Raw genomic sequence first — 19,671 nt, 5'->3', positions numbered from 1 at the left:
TTCAGAACAAAAGATTTGTTTATCAGCGATCTAGCGTTTACCAATCCAACCCTGACAGAAGCTGGGGCCTCAGCAGCATAGGGAACTCAGCACAACGGCCACAGATTGCGGAGGTTCGTCTGGCGCACCTTCAGCCGAGGAGGACAGGGGTTGCGAAAAAGCGGAGTATCATCCCAGTTGCTCACAGGGATGAGGCTGGCTTCCACAGGGTCCAAGAATCGTCGATGCACAAAAACGCCAGGAAATAATCAATGTACTCCTTGGGCAGTAGTGGGATGATGCGCCAAGGAGAGCTTGAGGTTAACCAGCCAACCACTGCGCCTACCCTGGCGCCTTCGCCGGGCAGGTAGCAAAACAGCACGGCATAAGCAAGTTGGTATTTGTGACAGCAGCGGACAACAGGAATTCTGTTTTCCATTAGCAAACGGTATTTTGACCAGAGCTTCGGAGATTGAGAAGCGATTGGCGATCGTACACCAGTAAAGACCCGACTTCCAGAGTGACACATAGCAGAAACAATATAAAAACAAAACCGACAGCGACAGACGAGTAGTAGTGGATGTGACAAGCAGCCACATCCACTACGGTCATCCTCCAATTCTTCAAGTAGCCATTTGAGGCCGGTCCTGAAAATGAATGAATCCACATGATCATCCCAGATTAAAACGTCTTTACTGCAGAAACTAAAATGTTAAGAAAAAGTTTTGTTCTCATGGACTGTTTATCCCAGAAAATACTCACAGGCATAAAGCAGGGCGCTTTAAGTAACTGACACGTGGCATCTATCTCGGTAACTGCTTCACCTCTGCTAACTGGTGTCCTTGAACTGGACCTCTGGATAGTATCTGTGGTGATGGTGCTTTTTTTGGATATTACACAGTGAAACTCTCCAACTAAGAGTTGGTGACACACATGCAATTTATGGATTCAGTTAAGTTAGGTGCATCTAACACTAACACCAGGAGCAAGTACGAAGTTCAAAACCTCCTTTTTGCCATTTCCGTCTGTGTTTATACAAAATATACAAATATATACCAACATTATTCCTTATGCCTCAAAACCATTTATTAATTATTCTCAAACATTACATTCAGTGTTAGTGTGTCACAACATGCTGGGAAATGAGGATCAGCTGAGTCTACACTAGCTCCTCTAATCCTGCGTCACATGTTGTGGAACAGTTGGTGGCTGTAGCTTCATTGAGAAAATGCAGTTGAATGTAAGCTGAATAAAGTAGTATTTAACCAGTTTTGTTTACATGAATACAAACATCAGCAGGTGAATAAGAAGGCAACAAGGCTGATGAGGCACAAACATCACAACACAGGGCAGACAGTGAGCTGTCACCCATCATGTTTCAACATGCACTGGTCTCAAAAGCAGGTGTTTGACGACGTATACGTGAACATACTCAATGTTAGATACGCTAGAAACACAGTGATTAAAAAAAAAAAAACAAAAAAAAAAAAAACCACACAACACTAGCATGCATTAGAATAACCGAGAGGAAAATAAATGCATTAGAGTGTAGGTGTATGGTCTGCAGGAGAGTCAAATAAAAACTGACGGATAATATCCAAAGCATGAAAAACATGCAAATGAAAATAATATGATGAAAAAATGTGAGGATGTAAAGAAATTGAGTTTCAAACTGGGGAGACAGAATCCTCTGAGGGTTCAGGCCTACAATAAACGCAGTCTGACAGATGTAAGCCACGTCGAGAGTGAGACACATCACAGGTTTTGTCACCGGCTGTCTGATGACCGAGACAGGAAGCTGGCTCTGCATTATTTGTATGCGTCAATCTCCATAAAGGACATGACTGACACGAAGAGCAGAACATATCAACTACTTTTGTTTATTGCTGATGTAAAGTGTGGCATTATATTCTTATTATTTGATCATTTGGTGGGTAAATCAGGTGTTCATAAGTGGTTGGCAAACCAAACAGTCAAAATTTCTCTTTCTCTGTGGTGACATTTTCTGGTCTGTGTTGATAAGAAGATTATATTTTTAGTTTATCTGTTTTTCTAAGAAACAGGTACTGCGTATTGTGAAGATGATATCTTTTGTTAGGAAGACTTGTTTTCTGTAAAATTAATAACTCAATTAGCCGGCATGTTTTCTCTTGGGGTCTTTGCTTGGAATGATTCAGATGGTTTAGAAGAGCTGGTTGTTTGTTAAGGTTGTGTTGGTTCGATAGAGTGACTGACGAGACGTGGGGTAGGTGGATTTGGTTGCATGGGGTGACAAAAGTGGATGTTGGTTGGTTGTGTCAGCTTGTTGATTGTGTTAATTAGTATCTGCAAGTTGGTGGAGATAAGTGCTGGAGGTAGAGTGGATAGGTGGGTTTGGTTTGATGGGTTAGTGTGGTGGGATGGTTGGTCGCATTGGGGGGAAAAAGTTTGGTAGGCTGATCGGCTGGTTATTTAGGTTTATTGTCAGTTGCGTGGGTTAGCTGGGATCAGTGAGTGAGCTGGGATTAGGTTTAGCATTAGGTGGATTTGGTAACATTAGGGTGCTTGGCCCTACAGGTTAGGATTGTGGGCTTGGCTGGTTGGTGGGGTTTGTCATACTTGTATTCCACTAAAAATTACAGATTACATGCCCCAAAATGTATTCTGTAACGTATTCCGTTACGTTACTCAATGAGAGTAACATATTCTGAATACTTTGGATTACTTAATATATTATCGTGCTTTTTACAACTACGTGAATGTACTATTGCTGTGTGATTTATTACTATTACTGGAGGTAAAGGGACCTCTGGCTAATACGTCGGGTTCGTGTCAGCTTGTAGCCGAAAACTAGCTTTACTTTGTTGTCTGGGTCGACTTTGCTAGTGAGAGACAGAGAGAGGCGTTGAAAGACTGCTCCAACGGAACTTATTGTTTCAGAGGAAAACACGAACACTGTGTACAGTCGAGTCTTAATAGCTTACTTACAGCTGGGCTCATCAGGCTCTCTTCTTGGCCGCAGTGGTTATTATTATATTTACATGCTTCCAGCTCCCGTTTCTGCTCAGTGACAGTACTTTGCCTTTTTCTCCCTCCTCGCTCACAGACACATAACGAGTATAACAGTCCATTCTCCCTGCAGCACGGACTACACTGCCCATCAGGCTACATTCTTTAGAGCTATGCCTGTAGCATTCAACAACAACAAAAAGGCACTCTCTCACCCAGGAAACACACAGTCGCAGAGAGCGTGTCATCCTGTAACCATGGCAACCGTAACGCTGCCGGCTGGAACAACAGAACATCACAGCTGTCAAACAAACCCAAACAGTCCTGACCCGCCACAATATGAAACAGGAAAACACCACCGTGTAATCCATTTATTTCAACAAAGTAACTGTATTCTAAATACCACTTTTTTAAATGGTAACTGTAACGGAATACAGTTACTCATATTTTGTATTTTAAATACGTAACCGCGGTACATGTATTCCGTTGCTCCCCAGCACTGTCAGTTGGTTAGTTCAACTAAAAAGAGTTAGCCACATTAATATCGCCTGGTGTTTAATAACACTGAGATTACAAAGCATAATGATCTAAATAAAGATACAGAAACAAATACTGAAATTATTTAATTTAACTTTTCAAGTTCGATGTTACACCACAGAGATCTCTTCTTAGAGATCTCATCTTTCTTCTTTTGTCTTTGAAGTTAAGGATGACAGAGCTTAGTTACTTTGTTGCCAACTGTAGGGAATTTATTGTGAGATTACATGGAAATACATCGCTGATATCACTGATCAATATCCGTTGGCACCTATTTTCCATTTACAGTAACTGCAGAGTTGCATTGATGAAGCTCCAGCAGCAGAGGCGCAGCTGCAGGTTTTTCCGTGAAGCTTTTTTCATTCATACAGTCCCTGTGTTCACAAATCCCTTGTGGTGCTCAGCTGTTCTCCCACCATCCCCCTGCACAGATGCACCCTACTTTCTGTACTGTACACTGTTGATGTACAGGCAGCTGACATTGAGACTGTTCTGAAGGGGAAATGTCATCAGTGGAAAAGTAATGGGCACAAAAAACCAAAAAAAAAAAAAAAAAAAAAAAAAAGAGACAAATGTCTGACACACAGTTTGTACTGTAAGCTTTTAAAGAGGCAATTTAATTACAGTTTCACATTCACAACAGAACGGACGATTTAGTGCAGAATGAGTTTTCATTCGCATCATATTTTTGTTAGCACTTATCAGCTGTAAATAACAACTACAACTTCAAATATGCCATTGAGTTAATTAATGCAGTGTGGTGTGAAAGCGGACAGATGGATAAGCTAATTAAAAATTCACCATCGACTGCTACAACAATCCCACGTACAGTTTACTGGTGTGTGACTTCTCCCAACAGTCAGCAATCAGATGCAGAAACAAATGAAAAGTATTTAGGACTTTCTGCAGATTTCCTGGGTTGTTAACACAAGCATAACCATTGAAAATGTAACCTGCTCAGCAATTTAAAGCTTCAGAGTTAGCATCTTAGCTACTGCCATGTTGATGTGTAAGTTACTTTAAATGGTTAGTTGGCAACCTGCATCTGTGAACTGCATCTATTACAGAGACATAAACATATAAGTAAGAGTAACAAACAGGCTTAAACACTCAGCCACAAACATGGTCCAAACGTCCAGGGCCCTATTTCAGGAAGCCGGTTTAGTGGAAAAACTGAGTAAGTATACCCTGAGTTAACGAAAACTCTGGGTTTTCGTTTTCACAAAGCGAGTTCAGATGAAGCCTCAGTGAGTCACTATGACGACACACTCCGTGAAGCTAACCTGCCCCCTAGCAGGTTTACTACAACTAACCCTGACTGTCTCCGCCCCTTTGTCGGAAACCTGACAGTAGGAAGTGTCGGACATGGCGTGTCCCTTCCTTGAAGAGCCAGTAGATCGTGAAGCCCAAATTCTCCGCAGAGCTCTCCGCCGGGAGAGAGTGATCAGAGCGCGTATGGACATTTTATCATTTCCTGATGATTTTCTGTGCGAACGTTACCGTTTCTCAGCACAATCTATAAGTTATTTGGATAACATCCTCAGGCCATATATTACGCATGTGACACATCGCGGACATGCTCTCAGTTCATTACATATTATTTGTATTGCACTTCGGTTTTTTGCAAACGGGAGCTTTCTGTATAATATTGGTGACGCTGAGCACGTTTCCAAGGCTACCGTCTGTCGGGCAGTCAGGAATGTTACAGTTGCACTGAAACGTCTCCTGTACTCGTCTGTGGTGTTCCCCGGTCACAGACCCACAAGATTTATCAAAGAGGGATGCCACAAAATTGCAGGTATCAGGATGACCAAAACTTAATGTATGATGTGGTGATATTTGAACTACTACTTAAATTTTACATTTATTTTTAGGGTTCCCAGGCGTGATTGGCTGTACAGGTGGCACTCACATTCCAATCATTGCTCCTTCAGTAAATGAAGGAGACTATGTGAACAGGAAGTCTTTCCACAGCATCAATGTACAGGTACATAGTTCCCTGTAGCATTTCAAACTAACAAATTATTTCATTATAGTAATGGATGCTAATTTGTGTTCTCTGCACTGTGAAGATCATATGTGATGCTGCCAACATTATCACAAATGTGGAAGCCAAGTGGCCAGCCTCTGTCCATGACTCACAAATATTCCGTGAATGTACACTGAGCACAAAATTTGGACATGGTGAGTTGAGAATACTTTAAAATATATAAAGACCAATTGCTACAGGGACATTTGAACTGAAGTGTATCCTTCTGTCTTAGGAGAGTTCACTGGCTACTTGCTTGGTGATAGGGGGTATCCATGTTTACCCTATTTGCTTACCCCTTACCCTGACCCTGAACCGGGCCCACAGCAGCGATATAATCTGGCTCATTGCAGGACAAGAGCCAGAATTGAAATGACTATCGGAATGCTTAAGGCCCGGTTCCAGTGCCTGCAAAGACTCAGGGTCACCCCAGAAAGGGCATGTGACATTATTGTGGCATGTGTGATTCTTCACAACATTGCCACAATTAGAGGAGAACACTGTCCTTCTGAACCAAACATCAGCAGTGATCCAAACCATGAACATCCTGACCCTCCCACGGACATACAAGATGGAAGCGCAGTCAGAGACACCATATGTCACAATCATTTCTTTTGACCCATCACCTCAACATGTTGAAAGAAGAATAAACAGATTTTTGTTCAACTGGCTTTATTGGTCGCCTGTGTTTCCTGTACACAAAGTATTAAAAGATGTAAACCTCATAAAGTGTCTCTGTTGCTTCCTCCTCTGTAACAGCTGTCAATGTTTCTTCATTATTTTCCTGTAGTAAAGAAATAGACAACATTGCTGTTCTACTGTAAACTCATATAATCTGTGGAGTATTACTCACAACTGCATGTTGGTCTGGCTCAACAGGAGGCTGCACCAGATGCAGTACACCACCACCATCAACTGATAGAATATGAGGTTTATACAGGTCACTTATAACTTACAAGGGACCAAATGGCAATTAACAAACATACCAATCACCTTACACTTCATTGTCATTATGCTCTCAAAGACAACCAAGACTGAGGGAAGGCAAAATCAGTAGGAAAATAACTTCACTACAAAATAATCCATTATGGTAAAGAGTTTATCAAATGAATGTGTCGCACTGCAAAGGTGACTGTGAAGAAAGGATGTATGCACATCATGTATTATTTTGGATTTACCCCCTATGTAGGCACTTGTGTCTTGCGGGGTTATTGACTCAGAGGATGTCCCCGCAGAGATGCCTTCGGCCACAGGGCGCCCACTGTTTTGGCTGAGGGCCAACTGCTCAGCCTCTGTGAGTGGTGGTGGTGGAGGACCCCCACCTGTTTTTCGGGCCTCCGCTTTTTTTCTGTTGGCTATAACGGGTCACATTTGAGCATACAGAGTAAGCAAATATGTACTTGTAATGTGCTCAGATAATTTCAATAAGTGCTTACAGAAAGAAAATTAATGTAGCCTCTAACTGCAATTGATTTACATGGGACAAACAGACCAAGCACTATGGCTCATAATACAATTACACCTTACCTGTTTGGACTATATTTTTATATTTCATTTTTACTTGCTGCCAGGAACGTTTGGGGCCTGTTGGGTTGCACCTGCGCTCACATCACGTCACAAAATAAAATGTATAACATAACAAATAAAATAACATATGATAAAATAACGTGTTAAATGGGTGGAAATCCCTCGATCAATGTTTATATTAACACTCACGCATTGACTCTGTCGGCTATGTTTTGCCATGCATGCTCTCTTTCTTTTGCAGCTGTCGCTGTGTTACTTTTTTTCCGTGGAATTTGCATGTTATCGGCATATGCTGCCATCAGAATTTCGGCCTCAAGCGCTGTGAAATACATTGACCGCGCCTTCTTTCCCTCCGTCTCCATGGTGACTCGCTTAATCTGTGCTCCGCTTATCAGGGCTTTATGTATCCTCGTCCGCGCGCTTCACTTGGGGTTAAAGCAACTCCGCGTTGATTGAACTAATTGTTATCAGCCTTTCTGAAACCGAATATTCCGAGTTGGACAGTTCGGGGTTACTCAACCCCATGTATCATTTTTAACTCTGAGTTTTCTAAACCGGCTTCCTGAAATAGGGCCCAGGTCACTCACTCCAGTTAGCTGTGGTGGAACCTACTCCATTTTATTTTATTTGCGCAGTGCCAAATCACTACAACAGTCACCTCAAGGTGCTTAATATTGTGAGATTAAGACCCTACAATAATGCCTAGTACAGTCAGTAGTACAGTCAGCTACAGCCACCTGTGTCATCATCCACCTGTCAATCCAAATAGCCAAGTTTAAGCCTTAAAAAACTCAAGTTGATGACTCATAACAAATTCGTAACCTGTAGAGTTGATATAAAGGGAGGCAATAGCTGTGATCATCTTACATCTGGATATTTTCACTACTGAGTCTATGAGGACTGATTCACCTTCAAGTGGAGTTACAGGAAATACAGTTTATGGCAGTCACTCAGTGTTCTTCTGAGATACTTGGTATTCATGTGAATACCTTTGATATATGCCACCCGCTGAAACACTGCATGGCAGTGCACCACCTGATGGCAGCAGTCTCTGGCACCACATACACTACTAACCTGATCTGGAAGGGATCACTAACAAACAGCCCAAGGCAAGAATCAGATGAAGGTGAGCGTGAACTATAGAGGCTTTATCAAACAAGCAAAAAGCATCCACAAACAATGGCCCATACCAAGATCACATGATTCTCTCCAGATTAAATGTCTCAAATGTCCCCAACAGGATGAATGAGCAAAAGAAATCAATAGATCAAACTTCAAAATTAAGACCTTGGTTATAATAAACTGGAATTAACCTGAAAATGAAGGTGTGCCCTGATTCTGCTCGGTGCTGCAGGTTATTTTTCTAAACCAGACGTGAACAGAGTCTGAATAATGGAGCTGCAGCACCTGAGCTGATCCCCACTGCCCCCTGGATACTACCGAAAAACCCTTCCTCTATCTATCTGTCTCTCTCTCTTTCTCCTTCCATCCATCTCTTTGTCTCCCTCTTGTTTGCCCTTTTCATTATCTGTCCCCGTCTTATCCTGTGAAGCCACTTGTCTTCATTTCTCTCGCCCTCTCTTACTGCATTTCTGTCTTGTTTAGCTTCCCTTTCTGTCCTCTGCTTTATTCCACCCATCGCTCTACCCTTTTCTCTTCCACAAAGACTCAAAGCTTTGAGATCTGGTTGAGATTTTTCTCACCAAATGTTTCCACTCTTTGTGTCACGTATTGGCATGCTTGCTAGTGAACTATTGTGACTGGCTGTGGTGAGATTATCCCTTTATGTCTAAATTTGGCTGTAAGGTAAAAGTTAAAAGGCATCTTTTCATGCTGTTATAAAGACATGAATTCAACCTCATTACAACCATGAGCGCACATTTACCCACTGAGCAATTTTCTGTTGGTTAGAGGTCTAACAGATGACTTCATGATACATCTCAATGAAAGTTCAAATTAGGTTACATTTGATCCAGAACTGTTAGTTTTGCCCGTTTATTTCATTGTGTATTTGTAGAACTGGACTATTGTAACTCACTCTACTTGGGTCTACAATCTTCTCTTCTGCAGCTGGTCCAGAATGCCGCAGCACGTCTCTTGACCGGCACTAGAAAGTTTGACTCTATCACCCCTGTTCTGAAAAATTTACACTGGCTTCCTATCAAATATCGAATTGATTTTAAAATTCTATTGTTTACTTATAAAATTTTAAACAATATGGCACCTGACTACTTAGCTGATCTCCTCTGTCTGTACAGCCCTCAGAGAGCACTAAGATCATCGGGCCAACTGCTCTTGGTGCAACCTAGGTCTCGGCTGAAGACCAGAGGAGGCCGTGCCTTTGCCGTTGCTGCACCCAGGCTATGGAATACTCTCCCTCTTCATATTCGCGCGTCAGATTCCATTCAGTCTTTTAAATCACGTTTAAAAACGTATTTGTTTGATCTGGCATTTAAGGCGAATTAGGGTAATTTACATCTGGCTCTGTATTTAGATTATGTAATTATCTTATATTTTATATATTTGTAATTTATATTTTATTGTGATTTTATTTGTACTGCAATTTTACTGGAAAGCACTTTGGTGTACTTTGGTCTTAAAAATGTGCTATATAAATAAATTTTGATTGATTGATTGATTGAACTATAACCTGAAATTTAATTTTATGAGTTTGTTTCATGTGTTTCAAATGTAAAAACATATTTATGTCATATATAATTTCCCCCAGGGTTTAATGCCTTGAGCCACATAACCACCAATCAAAGGTTGGTGGTCCAATCCCTGGTTGCTCCAGTCTGCATACCAAAGTACCCTTGAATGTTACATAGAAAGTGTAGAAAAAAGTGCTTGTATAAATGGGTGAATAAAGCAGACCTTCCCAAAGTGTGGGGCCCGCCACCTCGGGGGGCGGGGGGGCGCAGAGCCATTGCAGGGGGGGCGCAGGGGGTATGAAAAGGAAAAAAAAACAACAACACTTGGACACTGCCAGCACGGGGCTCCCACACAGACGCAAAGCAGGGGATGAAGCATCGCTGAATATGTTTCCAAACCAACTTCATTCTAAGCCAAAGACTAGAAAATATGGTGAAGCAAATCTGCCCTTTGGTTTCACCTACACAGGTGCTGAGGGAGGTCTCCCTGCAGGATTGGTCTTCCCTGCGTCGGGAGCAGCGCTGGGCTCTTCAAATCACGGACAAACAGGATCCCACATCCTTGATTTTTAGTTCACAAACACTTGTTGTAATGACTAACTGCTCCTGACATGTTGGAGATGTTTGCTCTTTATACAGTAAAGTTGCAGCTGGATACAAATAACATCAGGCTGATCCTGCCACGATTTGTTCCCCCTGTCTAAATCATGGACAAACAGGATCCCACAGCTGTTTATGTTTTTACACCCATTTTGCACAGAGAGGCATTTTTTGAAAAATGTATTGACAGCTATGTTGAATATTATTACACAGGAAAAAACAACTACAGTAAAATAATCACAGCGTGACGCCTCTGCCTTTGTAAATGGAGGGACAGTAACTGCGTGTAAACCTGCAGACAGTCAGATTAACAGTATTTTGTCTCTATCTCCATTCTGCAATTCCTCTCATGTAAGCAATAACGTGCACACAGCTGACATGAAATAAAGCACATACCTTTAATGTTTCATGACGAACTCTCGTCCACAGGTAAACACAAAAAAGGAATTTTAAAAAATCTGTTTCCGGTGATTCGAAACGCCGTTTATGTGCGGACGAAACAGCTGCGTTTTCAAAAATACCCGTGTAGGTGCGGACGCAGCGTAAAAGAGTTTATTTTAACTACCTGTAATTTATTGCACTTTGCATTTGCTTAATTGTTTTCTAAATGTTTGAGGTGTGAAATAAACCGCAACGGAGTTTGAAAACAAAATATGGGCGTGTGTGGTTGGAGGGTGTGTTTGTGCGTGCGTGCGCGCGGGGGGTTGGGTGGGGGCGCAAACATTTTTTTGTAAAACAGGCGGCCTAGCAAAAAAAGTTTGGGAACCACTGTTATAAAGAATGCTTTGTGTTCTCAAGCAAAGCGTATAAGAACTTTAAAAACCTTTAAAAATTGGTCTATTTACCATTTGTGTAGTGATGGGAATCGAGAACCGGATCAGAACTGCTCAGTTCTAATCAAACCCATTCCTACATCTGTGCGTCACAGTTGTGCGGCTCCAACATGCTGGGATGACACGGTGGTGACTCTGTCGTCTCATACGCTCTGAAGTCTCTTCTCTTTGTAACCAAACCAAATCTCAACTTTGATTGGACGTCTTAGAAAATAGTCTTTTTAAAGTCTTTTCAATCAGTTGTTGATTATACAGGAACAGCCACAACGTTACCCAGCAATCATCATCACTGTTATTTTTACACAGCCAGAGAAATGTCAGCTTTTAACTGATTTAATTTAAGGCTGTAACAATTGGTCCATTAATCATGTGAGAGCAAAACCAGTAGGCCACAAATCAGTGGGTGATGTCACAGCATCCTTTTGTGTGAAATCTTTGGGCTGCACTCACACAGACCTGCAGGGAGTGATTTCACCGTCAACTGGGGCTGAGCAATTCATCCGATTTTTTTTATTTAATTACAAATTTGGTTTCCAGCTGTTACTAACACAATGCAACCTAGATAAAGAGTTTTGCATTAATAGTCAATCCAAAGCTCTCGTTTTGTCCTGTGATATAAATCAAGCGCATCACCTTTTTCCTTCCACTGATCTCGCTCACTGTTTAGTCCAGCTTGAGTCGAGACGATGGAGAGGGAACATTTGGTCAAAAACATCAACCAACAAAGATTTCCATCTGTGAACCTGTGGAAGAATCATTAATGGGTGGCTGCAGCTGCCCTCATCTCCGGATTGCCGCAAGTCTCTCACCTGATCCGCCTTCACTGACATGTGACAGAGGTGTGAGCTGATTGTGGCTTCATCCCTCCATCGCTCTCCCTGTGGCTTCTGTCCACTGCCACCTGGGCCTCCCACTCCCTCAAATGAACCCACAAAGATCCCACAGTGGAACCAGACGATGGTAGGGAGCCAGGGCTGGCGCTAACTCTGAGAACCCCGTGCAACCCACAAGCTCCAACTCTTTCAGGAAATCCTCACTTGTTAGCGCTCATGTTAAATAATGAAGCTCATATTCATGGTTATGATTTCTGCAGTCCTGCTGTCAGTGTCTGTTCACTTGCCGTTTGGCCAGCTCAGGACTGAAGCTGATAAAATGTCCTCTCCACAGCTGAACCTGAATTTGAAATCATAATTGCACATGAGAAACTGTCCCCTGTGCTTTTTGTACCAGCCTCGGTCTCCCCGTTTTCCTCTGTTCCTGCTCAGTCTCTCGCTTCTTTTCTCTCTTACTGTTAACCCCTCCCCTCCCGCTTTCTCCCCGGTCTGTTGTTGTGTGAAATGTAAAACAGACTGAGCTCGGCCTCCTGCGAGACAGACTCTAGAGTCGGCGCCGAGCAGCATGGCTGCGTCTTTCCAGCGCGCTCTGAGGCAGAAAAACAAACATCTCTCTGAGCGCTGAGACTCCGACACAAGCTGCTCACTCTCACTTTTATCAAGATTTAGTCTCGTGATGACGGCTCGAGTGACTGACAGCCGCTTCACTCGACAGCGTGGCCTGAGCTCAGGAAAGAAAAATAAATCTCGCACGTAGAAAAAACTAAAATGAAAACTCGACTGCACGAAGGTGGAACGGACAGCTGGCTTACCTCAGGATAAAAACAGCCGCCTGGTTCTGTTGACAGCATCTCCTGAGCTCACTAAACACAAGTTACATCTAATTTTTAAAGCACAGATGATTATATCACTTTCAGAACAGAAATGTTAACTCACGTTTTCACTCAACTCAGGTTTTTCTCTGAATATGCAAATACCTGCAGCATCATCAGATTATCTGTGTGTGATACCTCTGGGTCTGACTTTTGTTAAATCAGCGTCCTCCTAATGAAGCTGATTAGCTCATTAGTTAGCATTAACAAACACATCTGCCGGTACACATTCTCTCACCTGCTTCATGACCTTCTCCAGGTTCACTCCTGCTCTTTTGTTCTCTCATGATTTTCATGGCCTTCAGACTTTATTATGAATAAATGATATGAATCTATTAGTTTTGCCTGTCTGATGTCACCCAGGCTGCCAGAACATCCAAAAAACACAACCAACCTGCAACTGCTTACAGTCTTAATACAACGTTCTACACAAATGATAACCTATAATCCACAATCTGCTATTGACGTGAGAAGTGTAGAAAGCCTATTTTTCAAATGTTGTTTTTTTAGCATTTCAGTCTGCTCATATTCCAAGAGTGCAGCTCTGCAGTCAGAGTCTGGGCTGAAAACAATCAGAGCGCTGATAAAACAACAAAGCGGCTGAACCTGAGCATCAGCTGGCAATGGAATAAATCTGGCTACAACAGGTAACTTCCTCAGTCCTCAGACACTTAATAAAGTGCAGTTATCAGCTATTCTGGGTGCAGTTATACAAAAAAAAAATTATGTGAGAAAAGATATTTTAAGGCATTGAGTTAATATTACAGAAACAGAGTCAGAGCCTGAAGTGGTCGTATTCTGCTCAGATCCAGCTGCATATCTTTATTCTGGGACTCTATTAGAGAAGTTTTGCATGATTCAGAATCCAAAATAATCCTCATTTATACAACAGTTAGCTTTGGTGCAATCCCTCAGGCTATGCCACATCTGAAACAAGCCCCTCCCACTTTAAGCCAACTCTCTTCTAATTGGCTGCCCCTCAGAAAGTTTGAACAGCAGGTGGTTGAGGTTTCAGTGCCTGCGGTGACAATGTTACTGGTGTCATACACATCCAAGAGTAGGGAAGAGCTAAACAAATCAAAGTGTTTAAAGGAGTCTGAGATTACTTGTATTTATTCTGACCTCATTATCTGAAAGTAACTGAGGCCATCATTAATAAGAACCTCCGCCACTGGAGCACGAGAGCCAACAGGAAGTAAGGAAAAGCAGAAACCGGCCATTTTAAGAGCAACAGACAGGAGTAAGTGACTGCAGCCTGATTTTCCCACAGGACACAGAAACAGCAGCTCCGGAGCCAGTCTCTCAACAAGAAAACACCCATTGACCGGTGTTTCCATGGCAGCAATGGGCGACACCGACTGAGCGGAGTTTCCATGGTAACAATCGGTGACACCCACTAACCAGTATTTCCATAGAAACACTCAGAGGCACCTGCTGACCAGCAGAAAAGAGGAAACCAGGAGTTGCACTTTGTGGTTTCCTGTTTGCTCAGAGGAGCGAGCAGAGGACGCGTTTTTAGGAGAGCATCAGACACTGAGGCTGCTTTGTTTCACCCAAAGAAACTGGCCTGTCGGAACAGGTGGTAGCGCTGCGAGGATAAGACCCACAGAGGTCTGCTCTGCACTGAGCTGCCTTCACACAACTGTGAAACCTTCCTCTAACTGTTGGACTTTTTCTGGAAGCCACTTTGACCCTCAGTTTCAGACAGAGACGTCCTGAGATGGAGGACATGTGAATCCTTTGTGACGCCTTTTTTTCTATAAGAATTAAAATTGGAAATATGATGATAAACAAAACACTAGAGGTAATCAGAGGGCTAAAAGCACAGGACCCTCACTGTCCTTCCTCCAGGTCCAGAGGATGGCTTCCGCCCAGCTTTTGCCAACAAAGGCCTCCCTCAGGGCTGTCTCAGACGAGGCGATGTGATCTCTGGTTCCATCTTTCCTTGCAATCATAGCTTCTAACCATTCTCCTTGGCAGACTCTACGAGGGGGGGGACTTGCAAACAGTAGTATGCACCTACAAAATGGATGGACTGATGGATGCATGGACAGCTATCCTTTTGGCCACTTTTGGTTTCACTGATTTTCTCTCATTAATTTTCATTTTAAAGAGATCCAGAGACTCGATGGACTCACCTTCAGGTGGAATAAGCCAAACCCAAAACACCAGCACAGACAAACTCACTATAACTGACTGAAAACATTTCTCACTCAGCTACAAACAACCAATAGGCTAACACTGCTTAGAGGCCTATGATACACTGGTTGTTTTAATTAGGTAATTGATAGGAAAACTAAGCATCTTAGTGAGGTGCTGAGTCACCAGAGCAGCGTTAGTGCTCCTCAGCATTGTTTCTCCAAGTCTTTGGTACCAAACTGGAGATAAAGATATTTATTTTGTACGTAAATGATAGTAATAGAGAACACGTTGGTTCAAAATCCTCACCCCTCTCAAGTTTCTAGAAACGTTCCTATGGACGGACGCTTTGTCTTCCTGAAACACTCAGATCAACAAATGCATCCAAGCCAGCAGGCTGTGCGTTTAAGGGTTAATAAAGATGAAAAACTGGGTGAAAAGAGATTGTGAATATCAAACTTTGAGATCCTGACTGAGCCCCGTCCAAATCAAAGCTAACGATTCTGTCAGATGAGAGAGGACGACCGGCTCTGTGCGGCTCTACGCATGTATAAAGTATGACTCAGCAGAAACACAGGCACTTGTTGCTTATTAACTACATGGCGCTGGTTCTAAAGACTTCACAATTGAACTGGAAGCATGTTTTTGGGATTATCTGCTCTGCTAGGCTGTAAAACATGATCAGTGAGGACGTTATTAAGAAATATCTGCCCTCATAACAACACTAACCTGTGTAATGTGCAGTCCAATTGTCTTTCACTCCAGATTTAGTTTTAATGCTGCAGAGCACAGCTGCACCACTGAGAGCTGATTTTATATTCCACTTTTATTAGCATTAGCATTTTTTTGTTTAGTATTCTGAGACTGGAGCTGCTAAAACTGCCGGCTTCAAGATAGAATATGAATAAATAAACTGATGTTAATACTTGAGCTTCTCAGAGATGACGATGAAGCATTTCTTATTCGAGTGTTGGTACCAACGTCATGTTTACTTCCTTATGTTAAGGTTCATCTGAGCCTTTTTTGCAGTTTGTGTCACTTTTATTTCTTATTTTAAAGTTTTCTGTCACTGATTTGAAATATTGGCACCAACACTGCTTGTCAAAATGCAACAAGCTCCTCCAACATTTTCTTTGTTGCCACAGTAATAAATAACATTTATTACATTTTACTCCTCAACAACACCAGCAACACTCATTCCATCTATTTCAGAAGATCAGAGCCTCGTATTAAAGATGTTTAAGCCGCGGTGACACCAACGGGTCATGTGATAAGTTGGGAGTGAGGACAGGTTGGATCCACAAAGCATCTCAAGATAGCAACGTTAGAGACTTTTTGCATTATGGAGGAGAATCTCACTGTGACACATTGGTCCGCTCCGCCGGCCGTGGGAAATGTCAGGTCCAGGTAAAGCACCAATCACCAAAGTGAATGTGCACCGTGATCAGTCCCTGTAGACTGCCTGATAAAATCTCTTTACAGCAGAAATAAACATGTTTATGTCTTACTTCGAAAAATGTTCCAACTCTCAGCCGCTTCATTACATCTGTGTATAAAGGGATGGGTACTTTTACACTCCATTTGAGCACTTAAAGCACTTTCTTATGACAAGCCTCCTTCACTTATTCACAGACGATCATACAACCATGTTTTTGCCTAAGTTCACACATTCACACTGCGACATCAGGCTCTGTGGACAACTTTTCAGGATAAACTTCCACGCAGGCTAAAGGCGCCGGGGAACCTTCCAACGCTACCTCCTGAACCTTAGCCTCCTGGTGGGTGAATTCTTTAATAACTCAAATACTTGGATAATGATGAATTTTAAAGTTTGCATTACTAGGGGCGTGGCCTCTTAGACTGATGGATGGATTGCAACACAGACGATTGCAGTTGCTAGCTGTCTACTAATTGGAGTCACTGAATTGGATCTCTGGATCATGTTTGTGTTGTTGATGCCTTTTGCAGTTTTTCTAATGCAGTTATCTGACAAATGGTGGAGCTTTCTGTGCAGCTGGTTGTACTAACTCATCGTTGAAGAAATTGTGGTCGGTAGTCTTTTACCTATTGCTGATTAGCATGTGTAATTTAGCTAATTTAGCAACAACTCAAATTTCAGACATAAAGTCTTGAGGATACTTTTCATGTCTGTGACCCTGCTGAGGTTTGCTGGGGTCTAACTTATACCACCACATGGCGAACAAGGATCCGTGTAGACTGCCTATTTTCTTGACTGCGCAGACTCATCTGCAGATACTTTAATTAGAAAACATCAGCTACAAATAAACCTCAGACAGCGGACTTCAAAGAAGTATAACAAGAATAAGAATTCATCCCTTTGGTCGAGACTGAGGCTTAAAAGTTTGTTTATCCAATTGTAAATTAATCATACTGTTGTCATAAAAACAAGATTTTTAAAATGTTTAAATGACTCCCCAAATATACCTGAGCAACTCATCGGTTTAAAGCATACAATAAATACGTTTATGTCCATGTTAAATAAGAATCATAGCTACTAGTCACATTTTTCTAAATAAATGACCACAAATTGTTGTATTTGTGTTTTTCTATTATTTACTGCGTTGGCCCAAAAACTTACTGGACCAAGTGTTTTGAGTAGCATCACCTTTCTGACGAGTACCAACATTATCACTTTTTTCAGGACAACTAAACTCTGTTTTTAATGTTAAATACTGAAGGATAAAGTGTTGCTAGGTTGATTTCTTAATTTAAAGAGTTGAGTTCCAGAGTGATGTATGTGAAATACTCAGTTTAAATAAGTTGTAATGACCTCTGTTGTCTAATGATGTTAAGTGATGACATGTGCTGTGGTCTGTACTCAGTGTGATTAAGCACTCGTACTGTAGCTCTTTAAACAGCTCATGTCACACATGAAGCCTCGTGTCTGAGGTTGAACTGATTCATTGCAGCAGCAGCTGAACATTCAGGTGGTAAATTCAGTGTTTTGGGGCAGAATGAAACAGGTCAGCACATTATTGTCTAAACCTGCTGCACTGTACAGAACGCTCCCCGGAGCCAGAGTCCATTTAGTGGCGAGCTCCCCATGGTCTGCGTCCATTTACTGCCGCAACGTGCCCTTTTGAAGCCAGGCTCCATGTACTTGTGTTTACCCTGTAAATCCCAGGTCTGCTGAATGAAGTCTGGATGACGGGAGAATGATGCACTGACCCATGACGGTGAGTGCAGCGGACGGCAGGCTAACCCTTCAAAAAACCCAGTCAGACAAGCACCACAGAGAGCCAAATGATACACTAACAATGCACAAAAGCATCCGAGCAAAAGCGCACATTCAGTAGCTACAAAAACCATGTGTTATATCATCAAGACCCAAAAATAACCGGCAGGAAATTTGCTTTGCTGAATTTGACACTGAAGTCTTAAACATGTATTTGCTGCAAAATCCTGTCTTTAAAAATCATTTCAAACCTTCCAAAATAAAAAGTCTGGAAATAGAACTATGGCACAATTTGCTGCCTTGTAACTGCGGTCAAAGCAAAGCAGCGGGGCAGTTAAACTGACCCGAAATCTGTTTTCAGCCCTTAAAATTCAAATTCTATTTGTCCTTTGGTGAAGTTAAGAGGGCAAATCACCAAACACCAAATTTTAACATCGCTAAAATATACAGTGATGATGTAGAAGTCTCAGAAACTCATATAAACTCTTGACTTTAAAGTGTTAAATAGATTTAGCATGTGACCAAAAAATTTTGAACGTGTGTGACCAAAAAATTTTGAACGTGTGGGACTAAAAAAGGTTATTTGATCTTATCTTAAAAATGCTAAAGTTATTGTAAAAACTCTTTTATACTCCTGGACTTTTTCCATTATTTTCTAACTCATCATTGGCTCTCTGATCAAGATCTCCAGTAATGTTCTTCATGTCTTTTTTGACACTTTCTCAGTTCCAGTGAATGAAGCCGGAGCAGCATCAGCTGCAGAGACTGTTTGTTTGGTTCCTGAAAGCGAGCCCTCGAATGCAGCGCACTCCACTGTCACAACAATCGCTCTATTACTTCATACATGTAGAACGTCTCCTGTCAGCCTGCAACTCCACACACCAACATTAAGAAGCGCTGAAACCTCGGAGAAGTTGAGACATTCTTCTCTCGGGATCTAATAATGCCGCAGCAGAAGCATCGGTGCTGCAGGACACCAGCGGCATGTCTGACGTCGTGGGAGGAATGTGATTCAGATGTTTGGAGCACTTTGTGGTAAGAGACCGTGCGGAGTAAGCCGATGATGAAACAGCTGCAGTGTTATTCAAATATGAGCTCTGCCAGTTGTTTGGGCACGTGTAACCTGACAGATAAACTACATTTTTACATCCACATACAGCCGAAAATAAGTACATCAAAATCAGGGGACTGGAGCACACAGGTCATAAGTTATGAAGGTACATTTTACATTTTCATATAAACAAGCTTTCTGATTGTTGCAAATGTCTCCGAGTTCTGCAGATGGTTCTTATTTTTCTTGTAATTGTTTCCTTGATGAGTTCACGCTGATCACCACAGGCTGAGCTGGATGATGCTTTAATGACGGCTTCACTCATAAATGTTGAGCAAACTCTGAGCGAAGCCACTCCTTTCTGTCTGCTGTTATGAAATAATAAAAGTACTCCACAGTGAGCGCTGATAATTTCATTACAGAGAAAGGAAACATC

At 42.1% G+C, this 19,671-nt stretch overlaps 1 protein-coding gene across 8 annotated transcripts in view; it reads right to left on the bottom strand.

Annotated features, from left to right (window-relative positions):
* Positions 1 to 19,671, bottom strand: part of LOC146566298 (glutamate receptor 1-like) — a 109,043-nt gene that overhangs the window by 77,706 nt on the left and 11,666 nt on the right. The window lies entirely within an intron of this gene.

Source organism: Mchenga conophoros, linkage group LG10, assembly GCF_057382185.1.
Source record: "Mchenga conophoros isolate Kocher_MC1m ecotype Shallow Benthic linkage group LG10, M_conophoros_male_GT1.1, whole genome shotgun sequence".
Lineage (NCBI taxonomy): Eukaryota > Metazoa > Chordata > Actinopteri > Cichliformes > Cichlidae > Mchenga > Mchenga conophoros.
Note: the sequence above shows the minus strand (reverse complement) of the source record. Positions and strands in the feature narration are given on the sequence as shown.